Source organism: Sander lucioperca, chromosome 22 (genome assembly GCF_008315115.2).
Source record: "Sander lucioperca isolate FBNREF2018 chromosome 22, SLUC_FBN_1.2, whole genome shotgun sequence".
Classification (NCBI taxonomy): domain Eukaryota; kingdom Metazoa; phylum Chordata; class Actinopteri; order Perciformes; family Percidae; genus Sander; species Sander lucioperca.
Window position 1 is genome coordinate 9,840,788 of NC_050194.1, and position 8,840 is coordinate 9,849,627.

At 43.4% G+C, this 8,840-nt stretch overlaps 1 pseudogene; it reads left to right on the plus strand.

Moving 5' to 3' along the window:
• The window catches only part of LOC118494300, a 13,041-nt pseudogene extending 7,344 nt beyond the window's left edge, over positions 1-5,697 (plus strand).
• The last annotated feature ends 3,143 nt before the right edge of the window (positions 5,698-8,840 follow it).

An 8,840-nucleotide genomic window follows, 5' to 3' on the forward strand; every position in this document is an offset into this window, starting at 1 on the left:
CTATATTACCGCACCACTAAGTACGTCTATTAACACATTAAAACTAATGCGAACGAAAGATCTCGTAATTGTATTGTTTGATTTCTGGTTTGGCTTGCCTTCATAACTCTAAATCTAAACGCCGTGAAAGCAAGCCAAATATAGTTGTTTTTATGACTCCAGAGGGCCAGTAGCTAGGTTTCCAATAACACTCTGCATCTAATCTCATATCAATAAGGAACAGGATGTTGTTTCACCACTGCTGTCTTCATAACCGTCCTCGCAGCGGCAGCATGGCCAAGCTCCCTTTGAACTACTGCACGTGTGGTTTGGTTGACTGGCTTTGTTAGTGAGGCGCAGGGCACAGGATGATGGTCTGCTCATATGAGATACAGAGTTCCTCTCTCGGTTTCCTCCCTTTCTCTCCCTCTTCAATGGTCTCTCAATAAACTCACTTTGTCACCTTCACTCTTTCTCCCACCTTCTTTTCCTCTTTTTCTGTTCTTATTCATGTGATGCGGAAGTAGTGTGAATTATTTCACTGAGTAACAATGACCTCATGTTTTTGTGTCTCTTTCACTGTAGGCCTGTGGCCGAGGGTCAGAGCAGCAGCGCCGGCAGCCTGCCACCTCATCGTGGTGTCTTTGCCCACCGCTCCTCCACCTCCACCCGTGACTCCGGCTCCGGTTCGTCAAACAACTCGCTCTACACCGCAAAACCAGGAGTGTTGCCTGCCAACCTGGAGGAGTGAAGGTATTTGGAAACCCACTTGTACCGGCAAAACCGACCTCACACCAGCAGCTAGATCAAAGATAAATTGTAGCCTAAAGGGAGAAATTACCCTTCCTTGGGCCCACTCAGTGTTGAAACTGAACAGAGTCGAGATATTACACATGTACAGCATGTTTTATAGAAAATCTGATAACCCCACATACAGATCTATCAAGGTTTTGTCTAGTCATTTAAACGTTTCATAAAGCAATGACAACCTGAGGGCACAGACTTAACATTTGTTAATTTCTTCAAATCTCTTTTTCTCAAAGTTGCATTGGATTAAAAAATACTAAATTCAGGGGAAAGCAGGAGAAACAGCTAGCCCTGCTCTGTCCAAAGGTAACTAAATCTGCTAAAACAGCACCTCTAAATAAACTAACTAATAAACACATTTATTATAAATGCATGTACACTGTCTTGCCATTTAATCCGTGCGAAAAAAGTGTAACAGTTGTGGTTTTATTTGTGGTTATGTTATGGATCATATCTTTGCCGAGATCAGTGACTTCCTGGAGTTTTTTTTGTGGTGGTTGCTCCACTGATTACACTCCAGGAAGTGACCGGCCCAGTCAAGAAATAGTCGTAGTAAAAGGTGAAATTCAGAGGTGCTGGATGGCAGATTTAAAAAAAACTATGCACAGAGCCAGGCTAGCTGTTTTTCCTGCTTCCAGTTGTGTGTGCTAGCTAATCGGCAACTGCTGCTAATCATAATTACCAAACCGATATGAGAGTGGCATTAATTTCCTCATCTAACTCTGGACAAAAAACACCAAATTGTTGAACTATTCCTTTAAAATCAGTTGGCACTCTTCCTCTGGCACTAGTCCAGAATTGATGACATGTATAATATTGTATTTTTGTAGGTGGCTGAACTAAAACTGGAGCTAAAGCTGCGTGGCCTCCCTGTGTCAGGAACAAAGACCGATCTCTTGAAAAACTGAAGCCTTACCAGGACATCACTGCACCTCTGCTCCTACCACCACTACCTTCTCCTCCATGCCCATGGAGGTCACACCACCACCCACTACAACTCCCGCTATGAGTTTTTCCAGTCCAGCAAGTTGCTCCAGAGAGCATTAACCCCACACCGCCGTCTCACCCATTCCCACTGATCGCTCCACCCTCCAGCAGGATGCACCTCTCCCGTCTTTCCACGTCCCGGAGGAAAAGGACAGGCGCTCCATGAGAAGGAGCAGCAGATAGTGGAGTTGATGAGGAAGCTGGAGCAGGAGCAGAGGTTGGTGGAGGAGCTGAAGATGCAGCTGGAGGTGGAGAGAGAGGCCAGGGTGGCTGCACCGCTGACCTCTGCCTCTGTGTCTCCCAAACTCACTTCTGTACCTGCCATGAATCCTGTTCCACCGTCCTGACGTCGAACGTAATAAAAATGGAGGGTGCAGTCCTGTGCGAAACTGTTCATCCACTACAGCTGTAATCCCCAACTGTATCCCTGGGCTCGCAGACTCTCTCTCCCCTGCAAACAGTGGTCAAGTTGGAGGATGTGACTGTTTCTTCTGTCAAGCCGCTCCAGCTCCAGACCCAAACCCATCTCATCAACCAGATCCAGCCCCAAGCCCAGCCCCAATAACCAACAGCCCACAGATACTCTCCCCATCACAGAGAAGTCCCAAAGCTTCAGACCCAGCCACAGTCCCACCTGCAGCCCCCAGCCTGCAGCGTTCTTCATCAGCCACCCAGGTGGGGTGTCCCAGGTGCTGGGTCAGCCTCAGACCTTGTTACCACCACTGGCCAGGCTGGGAGGATCCTCCTCCCAGTCTCACTACCCAAAAACGCTGCAATCCACTGCCAAGCTCCACTGTCAGCCTGCAGGTAAGATTGCAGTAACGTAGAGTGACATCATGTGTAGTGGTGTCTGTTAGAGAACTGTTTACCTGCTTTAGGGGTTGACAAATTCGAAAACTGGATGTGTAGACTCACAATTATGTTCTTACACCCTCTCCCCCTTATCCCAGCCTGTTCTTCAGGCCACAGTCTCAAATCCAGGCATGGTCCAGGCCTCAGTTCCTCAGCTGCAAACCACTAAGATGGAGACGGCACCCAGCCAGCAGTTAACCAACCACAAACCCATTGTTACAGGTCAGTCACGCCACGTAGTTGGAGGCATTTCTGTGGGAAATTAGCTACAGAGAAACGCTGCAAATCCTCACATGTGAGAACTGTAACCAGAAAGTGTGAGTATTTGTGTTTGAAAAATGGCTCAGTAACCCTAATCGATTGTTCAGCAGTATTGCTTGTGAGATGTGAGACATGCTATCTTTACCACAACCATTACTCTTTAGTTTGTAGCACACATCTTGTGAATTAGTCATGTCATATGTCTTAGTAAAAACGTATTTACTTTCAGATTTAGCTGGTTTTACAATTTAACAGAAATCCAGTGTGTCTGCTGCGCCACAAGATATTTAAGATGAATGTTTATAATTAATGAAACTCTACTCTTTCCACTACTGTAGCTCTACGTGAGAGCTACAAAGTTGTGTGTGTGTCCTACGTCCCATTTGCTGTATCTTCAGTTCCTCCTTTAAAAACAGCACTGATGTTAGACTCTGTCTTGTGTGTCTTGACAGACTCTGACTATGTGCAATAACACTACTGGCTTGGAGAACCAGACTAGGCCTGAGATGAATCCCCAGTGTTTCCTGAGAAGCTCGCCAGAGACAGGGTCTCTCCACGGGCTTCACCCAACCACAACATCTCCAACGGACCCGTCAATAAGGTATTACTGGAGGGACGGGGCTTAGTTTGGTTCGATCTCTCCTACTTACTGAATACTTTTGAGATAATTTACTATTTCATTTAGACAATTTCCCCAATGTAACCATTCAGACGGTTCTTATTCTGCCTGTGTTTTCTCCATCTCTCTCTTATTCTTTTAGTCTCCTTCTCCCCAGCCTACCTTCATCCTTCAGCCCACCTCCCTTGTTACTCACAAGACAAGAGAGCCTCCCCGCTATGAGGACGCCATCAAACAGAGCCGCAACTTGCACATCAACAATGTTTCACAGGTTAGATACGCACCCGCCACAGCCCAGCTCACACACCACTAGCACCACTGTATCCTTCAGATACAAAAAAAGCTAAAAACATATGAGACTATCAGTTTTCTAGCCATAAGGAATTGTTTCGCTTTTGGTGAGCAGCCGCAAGTCTCTTAATTTGTTTACTGTCTTTCAGGTTCCCACGGCAACCAGCCAGCAAATGGATGACTTGTTTGACATCCTTATACAGAGTGGAGGTAAAGAAGTGCACACTGACAGTACACATCCAGACCATTCTGTTTAGTATGAGCAAGTTTAAAACTTCTAGTCTCAGGGAAATGCTGCGTCTTCAGTTTGGTGACATCACAGCTTATGTTAACAGAATTGGACTGATTATGACTGATATCAGCCTTTTAGATATTATGTTGTCTTGGCTAATATGACAGAGGCTCCTCCTCAACCACAGCAACATGTAGACCAATAATTCACAACCAAAAGAAATTTAATTATGATTTGACTAATATATATATATATTCATTGAGTCAGCTGTAACACGTGACACATGTTACAATTGGGAGTGTGTGAAAATTAGTTACCAAGGAAGCAAAGAGGTCTAAATAGTTAGCTAAAAGTATGGAAATGGTTGAAGTAGGATTCTAATAGTTATAGATAAATGTTAAAATAGTTAGCTATAATTGATAATAATGGTTGAAATATATAGCTAATATTGATAAATAAATGGTTGAAATAGGTAGCTAAAAGTAATGACTACATGGTTGAAATAGGAAACTAAAGTAGCAGATACGCAGTTAAAATAGTTGGCTAAAAGTAATGGATAAAGGTTGAATAGTTGGCCCAAAGTACTGGATACATGCTTGAAATAGGAAGCTAAACATAATGGATAAATGGGTAAAATAGTTAGCTAAAAGTAATAGATAAGTGGTTGAAATAGGTAGTTAAAAGTAAGGAATTCACGGTTGAAATAAGAAGCTAAATGTAACAATAAGCAGTTGAATAATTAGCTAAAGTTGATGAATAAATGGTTGAAATAGATAGCTAAAAGGGTCAGGGTTAGCTTTAGTATCAGTTTCTGAGTCCCGCTGTAAAAGCATGTTCTGTACAATTTGATTAAAAAAATTGGCCAGTGCCAGTCTTCAAAGAAGCCCTCATTGGTTTAACTCTCCTAATAAAACTTTTGTTTTATCCCCCTCCTCCTCCTCCTCCTCCAGAAATCACTCCATTTATCCAACAGGACCCCCCATGTGTCTCTCACTAAGACGATCCCAGTCACAGCGAGCATCTCCACCCTGCCGGTCAACACCGCTCTCTCCAGGCCGCCTCCCACAGATCCAGGTGGCTCCTCCGCCCACCCTGAGCCCCATCATGGACCACGGCCTGTCCAGCCTCTCCTCGCTGGCCACAGACAATCAGCTGGAAGCCTTCTGGAGAACACACTGGCTGAAACGGCGCCAGCGTCAGACCCGCGCACACAGGGCCTGATGGAGGAGCTGCAGGCCCAGCTGATGGAGCAACAGCCCTACTCTCCCATGGACACATCAGACCTGTCCTTCTGTGATTCTTCCTCGCCCTCCTCGCTCAACATGGGTCTGTCTGACCCAGGCCTGGACAACATGGAGTGGCTGGACCTCACCATGCCGCCAGGTCCTGCTGGGGCACTCACACCACTGGGGATCCCAACAGACTTCCTGGATACACAAGACCTGCAGCTGCACTGGGACTGACCGAGGGGTGGATGACAGAAAAAGAAAGACAGTGTCCAGGGAGTTGGCAGAGCAGGTCAGTCAGGAGTGAGAGATGGATGGATAAAGAGAAGAAGAAAGGGAATGGCAGCCACAAAGAGGTTGCATTTTAACATCTTAATTAAGGAGAACACATGGCATTTCTGTGCCATAGCACTCTCACCAGTACATCCAAACCATCTGTAATATTCCCCACTATACTACAGTAAGAGATGCTGTACAGGAGGTGCACTGATTCAAGTTGAACTACAAGCAGGAGTTTGCACAGCTTTAAAAGACAGCCACTAATGGCTGAACAACCACAATAACGTCGTCACTAAGGTGATTGTGGTCACCCATCGTTTTAGTGATAAAGATTTTAAGCAGGCTAGACTTTTACGGTGTCTGATGTCATGATTTTACGTGATTACAGAGACGAGGAGACGGAGCCAAACGAGCACTGGTCGCTCGGGCTGTTTGTAAATACTCTTTAAATCACACTAATACAGCTTAACTTTCCCTGGGACAGAGAGCCCGAATAGCACCGATGGCTGATATTACCGTTTATTTCTACTGGAGGTTCAGCTGGTTGCGAACACTGCGTTTATTTTACTATGTAAGCACAGTAACTACATGTAAAAGGGTGGGGGTGGTGTGATGCGAAGGCGTTTGTTCCACTGAAGCATAACTGTGCCATACTAGATCATAAAAGCTGGTCATTACAACACAATAACCGTGTCGCTCTTAATGACAGCTCACAGGCTCCAGATGAAATCTAGTCATAATAAACATAAATTTATATGAGCTTAGATTCTCAATAAAAATTCATACGAGGCTTGGCCTGGGGCATCAATGCGTCATGGTGTCAGTACAGACTCGGCCACTAACCCCTTCACCCGGGCAAGCTTAGACTAAACCGGTCTAAGTCTCAAATGCTTGACAGTTTGTTTCCTTTATGATTGGAAGCCAGACGTGCTTAGTCAGTCACTGAGCTAAGTTTTAAAGGGATTTCTAACGGAGAGGAGGCCAGTCCTCTGTTCACACTGGTCCAGTCTACCACTTACTGTACGTTACACATTTGCTGACTAATCTGACTTGTTGTATCAGATGTAACTGTTTTCTTCTGACCTATGACGACCCTGCGGTCAAGCTGATGAACCAATGACTGTAAAGAACAAAGACTTCAGTCTGATGACGAGAGGAGGAAGCTCCTCAATCTATGTGAGAGCTATGCACTGAAGAGGCGGCGAGATCTGGCGATGCGCCTTATTCACCTCAAATCAAGGAAATGTGAACTTTGCATATCCAAAGTGGTCGTTGATATGAAGTGATCAATACGATTGTGATCAACATAAAGATCATGTGGCCAATTGCTCCAGAAATACTGCAGTTGTTGTCCAGGTATCTTATTTTGAATGTAATTTTGAAAAATGGGACTTCACTCACAAAGTTGGCAGCTTTTTTTTCTTCCAATAGTAAACTGAGTAATAAAACGGTGGAAAGGGAACAAATATCAGTTTATGAGACATGCAGACAAACATCCAGAATAGGTGTGAAGTGCAAGTTATATCAAGGAATAAAGATGTCTTTGGAGGAGATTAGCTGTATAGCTGTGTGTGTGTGTGTGTGTGTGTGTGTGTGTGTGTGTGTGTGTGTGTTGCCTGTTACCATCAAGTAAGACTGGTGAAATAGTCTAACTTGTGATGCATCAGCTACTGTGGCCTGTAGACAAAGTTAGTTTCCTGACCAACTGGGCAGAAGCAGGCAAGTGTGTGTGTGTGTGTGTGTGTGTACGTGCGGATTTCTCTTCCTGTCTTTTGCATGTCCACCCGTGTCTCTGTGTGCATGATTGTATTCACGTTTAATCTCGGGCTGTTTCGAGCTCGGTCGCCCACAAGTTGTCTGAAGAAATTTTGATGATATCAATGAAATCAAATCATTTGACATATTCAAAACTTCCCTCTTCAAAAGGCTTCTGATGACTGTTTACTGTCTTTTTTATCTGTGTTGCTCAGTTGGTGTCCTACAGTCCAAAATGCACAGACACTTTTTAAGGTGTGATACACAGCGAAGAGGGCTTAGCTACTTTTAAAGCTGTCATAAATTCCAGATGTTTATTTTTAACGGATTGCATCATGTCCCACTCGCTGTTTCTTTTTAAACCTAAGTATCGAGTTACTGATTTAGTATCTCAGTTTAGGATGCTATTGATTGCAGTCTTACTGTATGGCACTTTGATATAAGAATCCTTTTTTAATTGTCTTTTTTTTTTTACAGTTAAATCACATTTTTAGTTCATTTTAACCACTTAAATCTGTCATTACGTCCATTGGCACTAGAGGGCGCCTCCTCTCTTCTCTTGTGGCACATTTTCAGGGTCATTTCTAGCAGGAACAAAATTTAAATGGGGCTTTTTTTTATTGTGTTTTAAATGTATTTTCTGCCTGTGTAATGCTGATTTGCTGTGTTCATCAGCAATACTTTGGAGCCCTTTATGTCAAAACTGTCTTGTCAAAGAAGTATGATGCTCTTACTGCTGCAGTTACACATTTATCATCAGATCAGATGGATGCACCCAAATCCAAAACATTTGATCACCTAAAAGAGTTGCGCCAAATACTGCACAGACCCTGGGCCGTCTTGTATTTTTAGCTTTTTTTTTTCCTACAAACAAACTCAAGTTAAACCACCTGTTTAAATCCCCATTCTCACCTCATTCTCCTGGGCACCCCTGGTTTTTGCACCGTTGTTTAAGTTCCATCAGGGTGCTCGGTCTAGTTGTATTTCTTTTTTTTTTCCACATTGCTGCGAGTGTTAATCCTACATAGGATGAACAATAAGATATCTAGTGTGTCCTGTGTATCCTGGAAGAAATGACAAGATAAAAGTTTTTTTTTCTCTCCAGTCTTGTCACCTTTAATGCTGTCATATTTGATATTTTGTTGCCAAAAAAGGCAGTGGAACATATTATCACATTTTGTTTATTAGCTCACGTTTTTGTATGTATCACCTTTTTTTCTTTTTTTCTTTTTTTAAGGGTGAAAAGAAAAATCATTTAATCTTTTTTTCAGCTAATGTAAAAATCTGTTAAAGAGGATTTCATGTGTATATTTTTGGTTTGCAGAGTTTCTTTCATATTTGTCATATCAGACATGCACACACCTCTTGGCTGCATTAAATCTACACATGTATGTGATTTACGCTCGATTTGACACCACTTAACATTGGCAATTGTGATTGGTGACTGGCAAGACAGGGACAGCTGAAAACAATAATGGCTGCTCTCCCTTGATATACTGTACAGTTAGTCAGATCCTGCCTTGATTTTATCATTGTAACAACCTTTACTACA